At 37.5% G+C, this 18,574-nt stretch overlaps 1 non-coding gene across 1 annotated transcript; it reads left to right on the top strand.

The window, feature by feature from the left end:
• Window positions 17,295–17,366, top strand: TRNAC-GCA. The gene has a single exon. It is a non-coding gene; the product is annotated as a tRNA-Cys (tRNA).

The following is an 18,574-nucleotide window of genomic DNA, read 5'->3' as shown; positions in this document are numbered from 1 at the left end:
AAATACTTGGCATGAAATAGCAAAGAAAATGAGGATTGTGTATTCACAGAAAACAACACTCTAATGCAACACAAGTTAAAATTTCTTAAAATTTTAAATTTTGTTAGTACTCAGTTTCTATCTTATAATCTTTGATGAAATGTTGCATTATATCTTAGAAAGACTTCAGTATTTTTTCCTCTCTTATCTATGTAGATATAGACATTCCAATTATTGGCAAGTTCCCTTGAGAAAACAAGTGCCACTTTAAACAGGCACTTTTTTGAGAGCTGTTCATTAAATCTCCTGATACAAAAAGAACTAACATAAAAACAAAAAAGTTCACCATTTTTACTACAGTGGTAGGAAAATTATTAACTTCAAGTTATTTTTCAGTATTTGGGCTCTTTATATTTTGGCATCATTTTACTAAATTTACTAAGTTTTGTATTATATACACACAAACGCATGTACACACACATAGTTATATGTAGTGCCATGAAGGAGGAAAAAACTTCAAATACAAATTATTTCAGTGTTTCATGTTTCCTTTATTCTTTAGTTTAAAGCTAAGTAGTAAAGGTTTGGGTGTAAGGCTACAAGTAAAAGATTCCTGCACTTTTGATTATTTTAAAAGAAAAAAAATATTCTGTAACTTTTTTTGAATCACAAAAACAAAATCTGCCTCTTGCTTTTATTTTAGTGACTACTGATCATTGATATTTGGCATTTAAGTAACTCAATCAACAGACACATTAGGTTTGTTGGGCCCCACTCACAAATGAAGCAAAACTGCTGCCTTTGAGGTAGAGCTTTGCCAGCCCTGACTGTGAATGTCCTTTCTCCTTAGAAACCCATCATGTGTAGCCGGGTCAAAGATGAGACTCTAGACAGTATCTGAGCCCCTTCTAGGTAGGTGCCCTGAGTGCTAACACTAAAGTATCACTATTTTTCCACTTTCAGAGTTACAACTTCTTGGTTTTGATTCCAGAGAACAGGTTAGGAGTTTTGGAAAAGGGAAACAGGGAAGAAAAGAAAGTTAATAGAGCTACTGAAGAAGCATTTGCACTACTTCCCATTGATAAGCTCTGTGATGCCATTCGCCTTATGAGCAAGACCATGTGGCTTAATATAAAATATATGCTAGTATACAGCATTTCCCATGTGGAGAGCTATAAGAATTAGTTTTAAATGTACAGTTTATCAGAGGAAAAACAACTACAAATAGTACCCAAATTGCTCAATGGAAGCTAAAATATTATGACAATAACCTATGGCTAAATTCATATGCACAAACATTAGTATTATCCTAAATTTATTTAAACTGTGAAATACATTTCTGCTAACCCTTTTGATTCACAAACACACAGACTATGTCACTTCAGGAAGCCCATAACCACTCGGTTATAACTGTATCCTCAAATATGCTTTCATGGCGGCCGAGTGTTTGTCTGGAAGAGCTAACAAATGACCACTCTATGCAATAATTTATATAATACCATGCAAAGCACTCATGGAAGTGCTTTGTGTAGACTGGAAGCCATGTGTGTTTGTCCAGTTTTAGGTGTCATTAAAACTTACACATCAGTTTAGGTTCTATAAAAGGCAGTGCTAATTACAAAGAGACAGCATTTCCCAAGCAATGTTTTCAGATTTGAGTTCTTGAAGAAAAAGTGTAGGTGAGGTTGTGGTAGACTGAATCAAACATAATTCAAAAATAGAAAATTGAAAATTTGATAAAGCTACATGAGTGATTAGCCTCAATCTACATGAATCTGAAATGTAAAAAGAGAACTAGCTAGGGTTCTATTTTTTTTTAATTTTTCAAAAGTGAAACTTAAGAGGGCGTTCAAGAAATGTTCATCAGGTGTGAGGTACTATTCTAGGCTCTTGGGTTACAGGTATGAATTGAACAGGGAGTATCCCTGCCTTCGTAGAGCTTTCACCTGAGTGAGAGACAGATGGCAAAAGTACTTTGATAATGTAATATCAAAGAGTGAAAAACGCCACGCAAAGGAAAGCACCACAAGAAGACAGAGACTGGCACCCTAGTGGGCCAGGTAGGGGGTGCTCACGTGAAGGGGAGGTGGTCAAGAAAGACTGCTAAGAGAAACTGAATGGCGAGCAGAAACCTACCTTCATGCAATGCAAGGTGAGCCATGGAAAGTGCGTCCTGGCAGAGGGAACAGTGAAGACCCCAGGGCGAGTCCAGGAGTTGGTGAGCCCCCGGAACATCTGTAGGCAATGGTGATGAATTGCTGTAAAGAAAAGAGAGGGTGTTGGAAAATGAGGTTAGAGAAGCAGTATGCCAGGTCATGTACATTTTATTAAGCCAAGTTAGGGACATAGCAGTATCTGATAAGTGTGAAGTACCCATGAAATAATTTTTATCTAGAGGAAAAAAAGTACATATAATTTTCTTTCTTACTATCTTTTAAGATGTATTTGATACCTGCATAAGAATATACGCATTATGTAGGGAAGCTGTTTGGTTCTCCTGCTTCACATTCTCAAGGACATTTTATTCCTCCAGGCTTTCCTGTCACAACCATCTTCCTTTAGCTAAGTGCTGATCTCTCACCTGGGGCTGAGGCTTCCCGAAAACCACCACAGGGAAGGCTCAGGGCAACTGACTTGGTCCCTCCTGGAAGTCATTCCTGCCCGGCCTGGAAGTGGGAAGTTAATGTTCTGTGGGGCAGTTTTGACCAAGAGAGTCAGGTGTCAGTGATAAATGCATCACCCTGGGATTCTGAGGTGGCTTCTTTGGATTCCACAGAAGGTCCTGGCATATTTGAGCCCCAGTTATCCTTAACTCCATTAGCTTTCTTATCTCCCTTGTTTCCCTTTTCCAAAACCCTAGCCTGTTCTCTCGAATCACTTCTCATAGGGAACTACGTGCATGCCAGCTCTGTCTTCCTGGGGGAAACTCAGCCAAGAGAACACGTTAAAAGGTTGAAGTACCATTGTATAAACTACAGCGTCCTTGGCTATCCTACCTGCCCAAGGACTAGTGTATTCCAATAACACAAGTTCTTATGTGCTTCTCTTCTTCTCATTTCTCAGCCCCTCACAACCCTCATGCCCTTCCCACATCATATTCACAAGCTTCTGTTTTCATCACTCTCTTAGTGTACTTTTTTTTGTAAGTTTACAAATATTTATATATTCCAAAAGAGTATACTGTTTGGCTTTTGTACTTCTTTGAGCTTTACAAAATGGTATTATCAGCGTAGTTTTGCACAGCTAATTTTTTTAATTCAAATTTTCTTCCTAATATCCATCTCTATTTTTGTTGTTTGCAGTTGATATTTGAATCCTGCATAGTAACCATTTATTCATTAATGAGCATTTAGATTTTTCCATTGTTCTGCTATGTTGAGCATCATCACTGAACATTTTTGTACGCATGTCCCAGTGTGTCCTAGTGCACATATGTAGGAGGTCCCCTTGGGCCATGTTTTGCCACATGTGGCTGTTCAGCTTTTGAACTGTGGCTACTCCAAACTGGGACATGCTGTATAGTGTAATACATGTACCAGATTTCAAATATTTAGTATGAAAAATATTGAAAATATCTTTAGAATAAGTAGATATTGATTGCCTGTTGAGTGCTACCAGTCTGAATATATGAATTAACAAAAATATTAAAATTATGTAACTCACCTGTTCCTTTTACTTTTTTAATATGACTATCAGAAATTTAAAAATTATAGATTTGGCTTGCATTATGTTTTGACTGGACAGCACTAATCTAAGACAATGCTGTTCAAGGTGTGTTTTTTTGACCAATAGCATTAGCATTATCCAGAAATGCAGAATCTCTGGCAAAACCCAAACAATTTGCATGATTGAAGCAAAACAGCATTCAGAAAGAAAAGAAAAAGAAAAGCCAAGGAAAAGAAAGGAAATGACAGAATCCAGGGAAATAGGAAAGAAGTGTCTCACACAGTGAACAGAAATACCATATGACCCCACAATACCACTCTTGGGCATGACCCAGAGAAAAACATGATCTGAAAGGGTACAAGCATCCTAATGTTCATTACAGCATTGCTTACAATAGCCACGACATGGAAGCAATCTAAATGTCCATCAACAAAGGAATAGATAAAGAAGACATGGTACATCTATGCAATGGGACATTTTTAAAAATGAACTAAATCCCAAGGAAAAAGTATATATACTCAATATGGGAGAAGGGGAGCTAGAAGTCTTGCAAAAAAAGAGATATGTTTCACCTGTCTTGTCAAAAGATAATCAATGACCAAAATGATGGATAGAGAATTAGCACTGGAAGATTATTATTTTTCAGAAAAAAAGCTAAAGAGAGAAAAGCACTCACTTCTGAGGAACAGGTCTAAACTAAGCAAAGGGGTAGGGAAATCATTGCTTGTAATTAGATGCAAACATTACTTCATGAAAATATGAAAATTTAAAAATACTAGATATAAAATAGTTATAAACATATAATGTATAGTATATATAGTTACACATTATAGATGTAAATAGTATATGGATAAACACTACTTAGATATAGTTCACAGTAATCAACTACCATATGACCTTCTTTTTTGTTGACATATATTTGTAGTTTTTCTCAGACTTCTCCAAACTTAATTTTTATGATAAATAAATGTTTATTTTTAAAATGTATTTATCAATATGCCATCCTCTATCTTAAAAGTCTGATAGTATTTTTGATATTGTTTGTCTTCGTTATTGATCTTTAACAACGCAAAAAATTCTTCACCTCAAACACAAAAAACACAACAACACGCTAGAAAAGTTTAAGATGTTGCTCAAACAATACTACAAAATTTATGTCAAAAGAGCATTTGAAGGTATATAAAGGCTAGAGCACACACTATAGAAAATGTTCTAAGAAAAGCATGGAACAGTGCTTGAGTGGATATGATGGAAAAGGCAATGTTTAACTAAAAAATTGATTACACAGTATATTCCCAGAAAGAGAGGAATATTTTAAAGGTTAATAATACCTCATAGGTTCTACCATTTTTGCAGTGAGCATTTCTAGTGTTATAATTTTCCCTTAATTATTTTGCAGTGATTGATGAATGCCAGCCCTATTCAGATCCATAACTCAAGGCCTTCATATATCAAAGAGATTTGCAAAATTACCAGCTAAATTCTTGTTGTGAGATTTATGGATAATTGGATAATTATTCTCTTTGGGGTTAGCATGCTATTGGTGCAGATTATTTCAGTTTAATCTTATTGAAAAGTGGAAAATGTGGTAAACCAGACCAGGAATACATTTTAAGATCTTTATACCAGAAGGTTATCTTAACTTTTGTTCAAATCTAGATGTAAGTTTTGGTTGTACTATAGTTTATGTGCCTAAATCACTGAAAATCAGTGTAGTAAGCTCATACTATGTATGGCTCAACTGTGCATAGCTGATTCATAGAGCACACGTCATGCCTGTGCTCACAGCCTTCAAGTCTAAGTCACTCCTGCTATGCGTACAAAAAAAAAAAAAAAAAAAAAAAACACCTGGAGAAATGTCATTCAAATAAATGGAGAAAGTGTTCAATGATTAAAATCCATGAGAGTATTTGTCAATAATTCATGTATAATTTTATTTTAGTTTCAATAAAACACAACAGTGGTTGCATCAAGTTGTGGATTTAAGATAAAGTATTAGGTGGTGCAGTGGTAAAGAACCATCCTGCCAATGCAGGAGACTCAGGAGACATGGGATCAACCTCTGGGTTGGGAAGCCCCCCTTGAGTAGGAAATGGCAACCCACTCCAGTTTTCATGCCTGGGAAATCCCATGGACAGAGGAGCCTAGTGGGCTGCAGTCCATTGTGTTGCAAAGAGTCAGACATGACTGAGTAAGCATAATAAATTAAGAAGTAGTTGTTTAAATAACTAAGCCTAGCAACCACAAGCCAATATAAACACAAAACTAAAAGGCATCTTTTCAGACAACTTTTGATTTTACTCATTTTTGACTGAAAATTGACAAATATATACATGATACCTATGTCCCGTTTTTAGGGCTGTGTCTATTCATGAGACATCTCAAGTTGAGAACAATATATCTCTGGCAAATATTTTTATCTACATGGAAAACTCCAAAGACTACTATTATGGGGTGAGATTCTTTGGTAATGCTATAGAACTTTAGAGGTATGAGAAACTTATTGCATAATTTATATAAACTCTATCTCATCATTTTTCAGAAGACTAACCTAAAGTGAAATTAAGGAGGTTCCTACCATCAGAGAATCAATGGTCTGAGACTTCAAACATGCTTTCCCTAACTGATAAAGTGTGTGCATTTATCTTTTAAGAGCTTTAGGTAGATTTTTAGTCTGAAGGCAGACACATCTATCAACTGAGGAGAAAAAAAAAAATCCAGTTGTTCAATTCAGGGAATCAAAGGATTACTGAATCATCAATAAACCAACTTGCTGAGATTATAGATGAACCATTCACTGACAGTCTGGCTCTTTTTAGCAATGTAGATAGCTCCAGACAGATCTGGTTTATAAAACAATAGACTTTTTATTCTGGGAGCAACAGCTGCAAGAGCTCTTCAAGTGATGGGTGGTATTCTGCTTTGTCTAATATACTCAAATTTTATATGAAAGAAAAGACAATGTTTTATTGTTTAAGAATAAGTTAAACAGAACAATTGCTGTTTCAGGCATTCTCTAGTAATAGGAGTCTGTAAATTTTCTACAGAGTTTTTCATTCGTTAATTGAAAGCAGGACATTGGCCATGGTGATTGATACCTCTGAATTCCTTTTGAAATTGACTTGTAAAATCTTTCAGTCCTTTAACTCAGTTCACCAGTTAGATAACATTGTTGTTTTTAGTCTTGAATCTCTTAAAATTACATGTAGAGCTGAAATGATTTCAAGCTTAGGAATGAACAAATTTTAAATCCAAATGACAATGAGACTTAATGAATTTAAAAATTCCCATAAAATTCTTACTTCATACATGTCTCCTTTGAATTTAAAAGCATATTTGATGCTTCAGATTAATGCAGTATAGTGTTATTGTTGTTCAGTCACTAAGTCGAGTCCAACTCTTTGTGATCCTATGGACTGTAGTGTGCCAGGCTTCCCTGTCCTTCACTATCTCCCAGATTTTGTTCAAACTCATGTCCATTGAATCAGTGATGCCATCCCAACCATCTCATCCTCTGTTGCCCTCTTGTCCCCTTGTCCTTCTGCCTTCAATATTTTCCAGTATCAGGGTCTTTTCCAGTGAGTCAGCTCTTTGCATCAGAGGCCTAAGTATTGGAGTTACAGCTTCAGCATCAATACTTCCAATGAATATTCAGGATTGATTTCCTTTAGGATTGACTGTTTTGATCTCCTTTAGAATTGACTGGTTTGGGCTCCTTGCAGTCCCAGTGGACTCTCAAGAGTCTTCTCCAGCACCACAATTCAAAAGCATCAATTCTTTAGTGCTCAGCCTTCTTTATGGTTCAACTTTTACATCCATAAATGACTACTAGAAAAATCATTGCTTTAATTATATGCACCTTTGTTCACAAAGTGATGTCTCTGCTTTTTAACATGCTGTCTAGTCTGTCCAAGCTTTTCTTCCAAGAAGTATGTGTCTTTTAATTTCATGGCTTCAGTCACTGTCCACAGTGATTTTGGAGCCAAAGAAAATAAAGTCTGTCACTGTTTCCACTTTTCCCCCATCTATTTGTAGTGATAGGAGCAGATGCCATGATCTTCGTTTTTTTGGATGTTAAGTTTTAAGCTAGCTTTTCCACTCTTCTTTTTACCTTCATTAAGAGGCTCTTTAGTTCCTCTTTGCTTTCTGCCATTAGAGTGGTATCATCTGCATATCTGAGGTTGTTGATATTTCTCCTGGAAATCATGATTCCAGCTTGTGAATCATCCAGCTGGCATTTTGCATGATGTACTACTCTGCATATGAGTTAAATAAGCAAAGTAACAATATACAGCCTTTTTGTACTCCTTTTCCAAATTTGAACTAGTCCAGTGTTCCATGGACGTGGGATATCTCCTGTAAAAGTGCTACACTCAATATGTCAGCAAATTTGGAAAACTCAGCAGTGGCCACAGGACTGGAAAAGGTCAGTTTTCTTTCCAATCGCAAAGAAAGGCAATGCCAAAGAATACTCAAATTACTACACAATTGCATTCATCTCACACACTAGTAAACCAATGCTCAAAATTCTCCAAGCCATGCTTTAGCAATATGTGAGCCGAGAACTTCCAAATATTCAAGCTTGTTTCAGAAAAGGCAGAGGAATCAGAGATCAAATTGTCAACATCTGGTGGATCATCAAAAAAGCAAGAGAGTCCCAGAAAAACACCTATTCCTGCTTTATTGAGTATTCCAAAGCCTTTGACTGTGTGGATCACAATAAACTGTGGAAAATTCTGAAAGAGTTGGGAATACCAGGCCACCTGATCTGCCTCTTGAGAAACCTGTGTGCTGGTCAGGAAGCAACATTTAGAAATGGACATGAAACAACAGACTGGTTCCAAATAGGAAAAGGAGTACAACAAGGCTGTATATTGTCACCCTGCTTATTTAACTTCTATGCAGAGTACATCATGAGAAATGCTGGGCTGGAAGAAGCACAAGCTGGAATCAAGATTGCCGGGAGAAATATCAATAACCTCACATATGCAGATGATACCACCCTTTTGGCAGAAAGTGAAGGGTAGAAATATTATATTCCATTTAAACTGAAATGTTTTCTCAAAAGGAAAATATGAAACTCTCTCAACAGATCATTTAGTTATGGAAAGTACTTCTGACTCTCTCTTGCTCTGTGAACTCTCACTCTCTCCATCCCTCCTTCAGTCCCTATAGTTTGTTTCTTCAGTAAATTTTTTATAAGCCCAATATTAGGTCTTTCTTTTTCCCCTTTCTCCTGGAAGAGATAGACTCTTAGGTTAATTTTTTCATAAGGACCACCTCCACATCTTCAGGCAAGTAATTGACTCTAGGTTTGCTCTAAAGCTTATTGCAAGATAGCTTGTTTACTGTGCTCTATGCCTTCCCTCTTCATCTTCCGTGACTAATTGAAGGCATCAGATTCTGTTTCCTGACGCTCCCAATATGTTCTATACTTGGTATTCCCCCTAAAGCTTGGCCTTGTTTTTCTCTTTCTTCTATCCCAAGGAGTAATAAAACACCTTCAATTATTTTTCTTTCTCTATAAGGTTCTATTTGCTGTCAGGACTTTAGGTATCATAAAAAGCAGTATGCAGCAATAAGCCAGGAAACTAATATATCTTAGAGGACTATGTCTTTCATAAAATGTGATTTTTTTCCAGAATAAACACATCAGATTGATTTGTGTCAACAGTAACATTGTTGCATACTAAGAATAGTTTGAGATTTACAAGCTCATTTTTACTTAGACGCCACAACAGAATTGAAATTATAGGCTTACCTCCTATGAAATGAGTAAAATAAATTCTATAAATTGTTTAAATTCATGTATGTTTTATATCTGAATATTAAAAAATATTTTTATTGAACCATAAATCAAAGCTGTTAGGATGGACAACCTGTTTGAAGATAACAGGAATAAATAAAGATAATTTTATGCACCAAATCAAACACCACTCTTGGCACAGAATAAACAATAATGACTACTAGAGGCAAAGACTCTGACCCTCAAAAAGATTATAGTCTCATCAGTCTAGAAGGCATTTAGACACGCAAACCTATTATTGCTAATGAACAAAGTCAGTGAGAGATGAAAAACAGAACAGAGGGAAAATGTTCATTTCAGACCAAGCATTCAATACCAGAAAGAACATAGAAGAGGCTGATAGAACCTAAAGCCTCACAGGTCATCTAATCAAAAATCCTATGAAAGACTGTTGGCAAAAGGAGGTTAAGTCCTTGGGTTGGAAGAAAACACAAGCCTGGAGTGGGATAGGGCTACAGAAAGTGAATATGGGATACAAGAAGAGAAAGTTCTCCTTGGGCCTGGTTTTGAACCCTTTCTCTCTGTATTGCACCAGCTGAGGACAACCTAGAAGCTCCTAGCAGATGGTCTGAGCAGGGTGGCACTCTCTCTATGGCATCACACATGTTGTTAAGGTTTCTTGGATAGATCTAGAACTCTAGGTATTCACAGCCCTACAAACACCTCCCCACAAATATGAAGCTTCCAAAAGCCTCCAGGAAGAGCAGCCACTCAGTACTAGGCTTTTGTTCTTTGTACTAGGAAAACATTATGAATCATGAAAGATGATATTTGTAATGTGGTGGGGTTCTCCATCCTGGCTGCACATTAGAATCCCCAGGGGTGGTAGAATTTTTAAATAACTACAAATTACCCAATCAAAAAGTGGGTGGAAGATCTAAAGTCATTTCTCCAAAGAAAACATAAAGATGGCTAATAGGTACATGAAAAAATGCTCCACATTACTAGTTATTAGAGAAGTGCAAATCAAAACTACAGTGAGGCATCACCTCAAAGAAGTTAGAATGGCCGTCATCAAAAAAACCTACAAACAATAAATTCTGGAGAGGGTGTGGAGAAAAGGGAACCCTCCTACAATGTTGGTGGGAATGTAAACTGATGTTACCATTAGGGAAAACAGTACTAGGACTCCTTTAAAACTTGAAAATAGAGCTACCATATGATCCAGCAATCCTACTCCTGGGCATATATCCAGAGAGAACCATGACTCAAAAAAGCACATGTACCCCAGTGTTCACTGCAGCACTATTTACAATAGCTAGAACATGGAAGCAACCTAAATGTCCATCAATGGAAGAATGGATAAAGACATGGTACACACATTCAATGGAGTGTCACTAATAAAAAAAGAATGAAACAACGCATTTTGCAGCAACATGGATGGACCTAGAGACTGTCATACTGAGATAAGTAAATCAGACAGAGAAAGAAAGATATCATATGGTATCACTAACATATGGAATCTAAAAATAGAGTACAGATGAGCTTATCTAAAAACAGAAACAGAATTACAGAGGCAGAAAACGAATTTATGTTACTAGGGATAAGAGTTGAGGGGGGGATAAATTGGGAGATTGTGATTGACATATACACACTATACAAAATAGATAACTAAAAAGGACATACTGTTTAGCACATGGAACTCTACTGCAGTTCAGTTCAGTTCAGTTCAGTTCAGTGGCTCAGTCGTGTCCGATTCTGCAACCCCATGAATCGCAGCACACCAGGCCTCCCTTTCCATCACCAACTCCCGGAGTTCACTCAGACTCACGTCCATCGAGTCGGTGATGCCATCCAGCCATCTCATCCTCTGTTGTCCCCTTTTCCTCCTTTCCCCAATTCCTCCCAGCATCAGAGTCTTTTCCAGTGAGTCAACTCTTCGCATGAGGTGGCCAAAGTACTGGAGTTTCAGCTTTAGCATCATTCCTTCCAAAGAACACCCAGGGCTGATCTTTAGAATGGACTGGTTGGATCTCCTTGCAGTCCAAGGGACTCTCAAGAGTCTTCCCCAACACCACAGTTGAAAAGCATCAATTCTTCGGCACTCAGTTTTCTTCATGGTCCAACTCTCACATCCATACATGACCACTGGAAAAACCATAGCCTTGACTAGACGGACCTTTGTTGGCAAAGTAATGTCTCTGCTTTTCAATATGCTATGGGAAAAGAATCTTAAAATAGTGTGTGTATGTGTGTGTGTGTGTGTGTGTGTGTGTGTGTATAACTGATTCATTTTGCTGTAAACCTGAAACTAACACAACACTATAAATCAACTATACACTAAAAACAAAAACAAACTACCAGTTCTCAGATCTCAATCTACACCAATTAAACTGGAATTCCTTAAGGTGACACTATACCATCGAGATGGTAATAATGTGCTGTGAGGGTAGAGAAGCATTGGTCCTAGGACATTCATGGGAAAAACTTGAAACTATTTAAGAAAGATCAGAAAGGGAACAAGAGCCCTGACAGGATGGAAATATCCAACTAAAGCAGACTAAGTTGGAGAGCATTCTACTTGTGCTGTGTTCTCTTCTCACATTGCCCTGAGTTGGGTTAAGCCAGAAAGCTGCCATTGGGTAGCCTGAGAAAGGTGTCACCTTGTCCACTGTAGTAATGAAGTTCAACTGATATTAGCTAGCTAGCCATGGAACTTGGGGCACTAAAAGTCTCTCACACACATATACACATAGACACACGTGTACAAGAAAATACAAGAGTAATTAGAGCTAATAAATGGGTAAGAGTCAAATATAAGTGAATAAAAACAATCAAAAGATAGAGGTTTTCATAATTGTTTAAAAAGAAGATCCCAAGATATAACGTTAACAAGAAAAATTAAAAAGGGTGTATGTGGAAAGTGTGAAAATCAAAGAATGACCATATATATAAAAAAATACAGCATAAAAATGCCAGTAACATTTTTAACATAAGACCAAATAGAATTTAAAGTGAAAAACATCATGGTGGACAAAAAGAATATTTTTAACTGTTTAAAGGCACAATATATCAAGGAAATATAACAAACACTTTTTAAGGGCACTTACTATTGATTCAGAAACTATACTAGGCCCTCATTTAGCAGTAAAAAAGCTTACTTGTTGCAAGAGTAAGGTATTTACCATCCTTGCCCCCATAGAAGAGAGCTCCAAGTCATTCAGACTCATGAGAAAATACCTGAGAACTCAAATAACTCAGTTCTCTTTAATTTGATGTGTTGTACCTTGATGCATAAATCTTTTCCTACTGGGTTGGTATTTCTAACATAATCCCTCTGAATATTCAGAAAACAAAACAAAACAAAACAAAATGATATTTTACTTAGAGCTTTTCCCAAGTCACCATTCTTTCCTCCAGGCCTAGTGACTTGCGCTAAGGCAATACTTTGTAGCTCTTAAGACTTTTCAGTACATAAAAATTATATTCCCCCAGGGCTCCTGAGATTGCACAGTGAGAAACAAAAGACATTCCACAATGACTAGGGATCCTAGGAAGTCTGGCAGTATTTGTTTCAGATCCATCAGGAAAAGTTTCCCAGTCTGGGAGCTGCACATTGGCACCAGGACCCATATGAAATTGATTATTTTTACCAAGGTGAGAATAGTCTTAATAAAAAGAGAGATTAAAAGACAAGGCAAAACAAAAAACCCCAACTGACAAAGTTTAAATTTGATTTCTTTTGGGAATTACTATGCAAAGCACAATTTTAGAGTAGGCAAGTATTTCAAGGCTGCTGTAGTTGGCAAGAATTAAAGAAATAGACATGGAATCAAATTCACATGACATGAAGCTTAATGAAACCTCTAATTGGGTATAAAATTTGAAGTCCAACTTTCAGTGGCTAAACTTACATTTTCTCAACCAGTTATAAAAAGACTCCAGCATCCTGATCTGGAAATGGGGTAAATGCAGAGTAGTTACCACTTTTTTTTTTTCTTTTTTCTTTTTTTTAAGTACATAGCTCAGTTTTATGCAAAATAGAGTTGGTTTTAAAACTATAATTTCAGTTTAGGACATCAAGTATCTGTTTAAGTTCCCTTGGCAGGCCCAAGTGGCATCATAAATTTAATGTACTGAAACTTGAGCTTCTTCATGCAGGAAAGCAGGCCAGGAAATGTCAACTCACCAAAAAAGCATATTATTCTTGGAGACATAAAATATTTGTTCTGTAGCTACAATCATATTAAAATTTCCTTCAGTTTGGACTTTCAGTGTTCCTGTTGGGATATATGATGAAGCGTGTCTATGGTCTTGGCAGACGCTGAGTAACCTCCTCTGCAATGTCTTCAGCGTGGATCTCAGCATGACTTGGTTCTGTTTCTCTTCACCTTTTATAGGTGTCTGGGGATGAGGTCATGACTACTTTCTTCTCTTGTGATTCACATACGTGAGGCCAAATTTCTGAAGAATAGATCTCTGATTGTGGTTATCAGCAATCTGAGGACGTTTGGCCAAAGCTTAGAGACAGAGTAATAAGAAATTCCATTATCATATCATTTAAATACAACTCAAAAATATATTCAGGATAAGTGCCATGCAATTAGTGATTCTGAAAGGTCAGAGAGACGACCTTTACATGAAAAAGCAAAAGAAAGGAAGACAGTATACAACAATAAAATGAAGGCTTAGTCTCTGTAACCAGAGGTTTGAAGGAAAGGGTACATTAAAATCTCCTTTAATTCTCTTTCCCACATAGAAAAAGAACTTCTCTTTCTCATGTAACATCCAGATAGTCCAACTTTATTCCATTTTGGTGGAATTCAACTTCATCAATTCTTCCAGTAAAGCTAAATTAGTCATCCTGCAGTGAATGATGGACTGACTATATGCCAAGTGCACCTTCCTGTATGGCTTGCTGTGTCATGACTGATCTTGAGAAACTGAGGCAGAAGTATCAAGTGGCTCCAAGGAATGCCAAGATGCTGGGATGTGAAGGATTTTTAGGCACACGCAAACTTACGTAGCTGACTGCTTAGTACTAAGAGTAACTCAGGATGACTGTGGTAACTGTTGACCTTGATGTTAGGCAAAAATGCCTACAGTCCCTACTGCAAACATTTCCAAACATGGGGACAACATCAAGGGGCCTGGTTCTGACTCTTGTTAGAGAGTTTATCTCTCTTCCTTCAATTTTCTTTCTTGCATCATGCAATTATAAGATTTATTATCCCAGCAGTAGGATTCAGTTCAGTTCAGTCACTCAGTTGTGTCCGACTCTTTGCGATCCCATGAATCACAGCACGCCAGGCCTCCCTGTCCATCACTAACCCCCAGACTTCACCCAAACTCATGTCCATCAAGTCAGTGATGCCATCCAGCCATCTCATCCTCTGTGGTCCCCTTCTCCTCCTGCCGCTAATCCCTCCCAGCTTCAGAGTCTTTTCCAATGAGTCAACTCTTTACATGAGGTGGCCGAAGTACTGGAGCTTCAGTGTCAGCATCAGTTCTTCCAATGAACATCCCGGACTGATCTCCTTTAGGATGGCCTGGTTGGACCCCCTTGCAGTCCAAGGGACTCTCAAGAGTCTCCCCCAACACCATGGTTCAGAAGCATCAATTCTTCAGTACTCAGCTTTCTTCATAGTCCAACCCTCACATCCATACACGACCACTGGAAAAACCATAGCCTTGACTAGAAAGACCTTTGTTGGCAAAGTAATGTCTCTGCTTTTAAATATGCTATCTAGGTTGGTCATAACTTTCCTTCCAAGGAGTAAGCATTTTTTAATTTCATGGCTAGAGTCACCATCTGAAGTAGGATTAGTTTCTCCTAAATTGTCAAGAAATTCCTAGAAGTACTGAATTACAGATAGAGCACACATCTTAAAGATTATCTACATCAATTCTCTTATATTAAGAAGAAAACATTGAACTCCATAGGTTAAGTGAAAATACTAGCTGACACTCAGGTTTCCTTTATCCTAGTCTGGCACTAAGCCTGCAACTGATGAATATGCTTGCTACCAATAGTCAGAAAAGCATTATGCTTCTTCAATTCCTAAACTTGGTATATACGGAGGAAATTTCCAGCAACCCTCACACTTTGCATATTCTCCCCCAATTGCCCCTAACTGTCAGTTCACAGGTCAATGATCACATTTCCTTTATCCATCTGTTTGGAGTATACTTTGATTATAGAAGTAAAGTATGTTCAAACTCTCAAAGTCACTTTAAAATATGCCATAATTGTTGGTAAATCTAAAGTAATAAATGAAGGAATTTTGACACTATCCAGCTGCTAGCACCATGGTTGCATAAATGTGCTTGGTTTCTTATTACATCTTTCTAGCTCTAGGAAGAAAAATATTATCATGTTTCTAGCATTTGTAGGTATAAAAATAAGAAAATGTTTTATCTGAAGAGTAAAATGAGGTTCATGGGTAAGGATTATTTAACTCTCAAGAATTACTTACACAAGAACCATTGAGTTTAGCTGAAAAGCACATAACTATCAATTGGAAGTGACATAATAATATGACTCATAACTGAACTTTCATAGCCCTAAGTTTATAGCTAGTAAAATTACACTAGTAAAAAGTAATAGCAATGAAGGCTTTGAAGAAGTTAGGAAGGTTGCTATACAGGACTCAAATCTAGAAACTGGGTTGTCCACCTTTGTGCTGGCCATGATGAATTGAGTTACTGTCATTATCACATCTACCAACCATATTTGGGGCTGATCCATTCCAGCAATCAATTGAATGGCCAGAGATTTTGGATGTGGTATACCATTTGCTAATGTCATCATATAATTTACTTATCTGCCATTTTGGATAGAGTGAGATACACAAAAAGATTGAAGAATGGGTGGGTAGAAAGGTTAATTGCAGTTGCCATAAATAAAACTAATTTAAAAACCACATCATAATAACTAGGGTTGTGCAGATGATACCACCCATATGGCAGAATGTGAAGAGGAACTAAAGAGCCTCTTGATGAAAGTGAAAAAGGAGAGTGAAAATTCTGACTTAAAACTCAACATTCAATAAACTAAGATCATGGCATCTGGTCCCATCACTTCATGAAAAATGGGAAACAATGGAAACAATGGCAGACTTTATTTTCTTGGGCTCCAAAATCCTGCAGATGGTGAATGCAGCTGTGAAATTAAAAGATGCTTGCTCCTTGGAAGGAAAGCTATGACAAGCCTAGACAGCGTATTAAAAAGCAGAGACATCACTTTGTTAAGAAAAGTCCATCTAGTCAAAATTATGGTTTTTCCAGTTGTCATGTATGGATGTGAGAGTTGGACCATAAAGAAAGCTGAGTGCTGAAGAATTGATGCTTTTGAACTGTGGTGTTGGAGAAGACTCTTAAGAGTCCCTTGGAGTGCAAGGAGATCAAACCAGTCCCTCCTAAAGGAAATCAACCCTGAATATTCACTGGAAGGACTGATGCTGAAGCTGAAGCTCCAATACTTTGGCCACTTGATGAGCAGAGCTGACTCACTGGAAAAGACCCTAATGCTGGGAAAGATTGAAGGCAGGAGGAGAAGGGGAAGACAGAGGATGAGATGGTTGGATGGCATCACTGATTCGATGGACATGAGCTTGAGCAAGCTTCAGAAGTTGGTGATGGACAGAGAAGCCTGGAGTGCTGCAGGCCATGGGGTCACAAAGACTCAGACATGACTGAGCCACTGAACTGAGCTGAACCATACATCCTGATTTTCGGGAGATGATTCTATGTTCAGTCCCATATACTGTCTGGTTTGGCATTTTTCCCAGGCAAAACTTCTAGGTTTGGTTATAAATGATTGAGTTCGAGCAATGGCTGAAAATACTTTGGTGCTTATTATCTGCCATTAACTATAAAGTTATGTATCATCTCATTTGGGGCTTCCCTGGTGGCTTAGAGGGTAAAGCATCTGCTTGCAATGCAGGAGACCCAGGTTCAATCCCTGGGTGGGGAAGATCCCCTGGAGAAGGCAATGGCACCCCACTCCAGTACTCTTGCCTGGAAAATCCCATGGACGGAGGAGCCTGGTAGACTACAGTCCATGGGGTTGCTAAGAGTAGGACGACACACCATCTCATTTACTCCTATTAACAACACTATGCAGCATAACTTGTATCATACCCATTTAATAGATAAAAGGGGTTCCCTGGTGGCTCAGATGGTAAAAAGAATCTGCCCACAATGCAGGAGACCCAGGTTCGATCCCTGGGTTGGGAAGATCCCCTGGAGAAAGTAATGGCAACCCACTCCAATATTCTTGCCTGGAGAACTCTGACAAAGGAGCCTGGCAGGCTACAGTCAATAGAGTCACAAAGAGTCAGACATAACTGAGCAAATAACACACACACACACACACACACACACACAATAGATGAAAAAAACTGAGAATAGAGTTTGTGTGACTCTAAATATCATGCAGTAGACTCAGGATTGCTGACTCCATTCCTTATACTATGACCTCTTAACCACCTCTCTGCAAGTTCACATTTCTAAGTGCTTTTAGAGTTAAGCATTTAAATTGTAAATGGTGATAAGTTTCAATACCCAAGCCACAAATTTAGTAAATTGCCTGTTTTTAACTTAAGTGCCAAATGGGATTTGATTGCTGCTTATAAGGGCATGAAGGGTTTGAAAAAAAGCAGACAGTTCCTTTATTAAGTCTGAAACATAAAACCCAAAGCCTACCCATAAAACCTTAAGAGATAAGTAGACATTATGAAAATGCATTTTACAGGGTAAAGACTATATGGATCATCTCATTGTCAAGAGGTCGATACAGACTGAAATTCAACCATGTTCAGGTAATAACTTTAGAGATGACAGGTTAGGAGAGAGTTATGGAGTAAGGTAGATATTCAGTTCAGTTCAGTTTTTTAGAGAGGAAACTCCTCAGAACATACTGGAGCCCTATGGCCTAAGGATGAGTTTGACCCAGATGGGTAATTTTTGCTTTTCCTTATGACAGTTGGTCAAAATCTTCTAAACCACAGGTCTCTTTTGAAATAGCATATATATATATATATATATATATATATATATATATATATTTAAACAGTGTATCTTGAAACCTGGCAATTTTTCTCCCTTCAGGCAGAAATTCCCATTAACCATCATTGTTAATGAAAGGTCTATAATGGCTATTCTTCATTCAGTTCAGTTCTG

The sequence above is a fragment of the Capra hircus genome, chromosome 9 (assembly GCF_001704415.2).
Source record: "Capra hircus breed San Clemente chromosome 9, ASM170441v1, whole genome shotgun sequence".
In the NCBI taxonomy this organism is placed as follows: Eukaryota; Metazoa; Chordata; class Mammalia; order Artiodactyla; family Bovidae; genus Capra; species Capra hircus.
The sequence above is the reverse complement of the archived record's forward strand: the minus strand, read 5'-3'. Positions and strand labels throughout refer to the sequence as shown.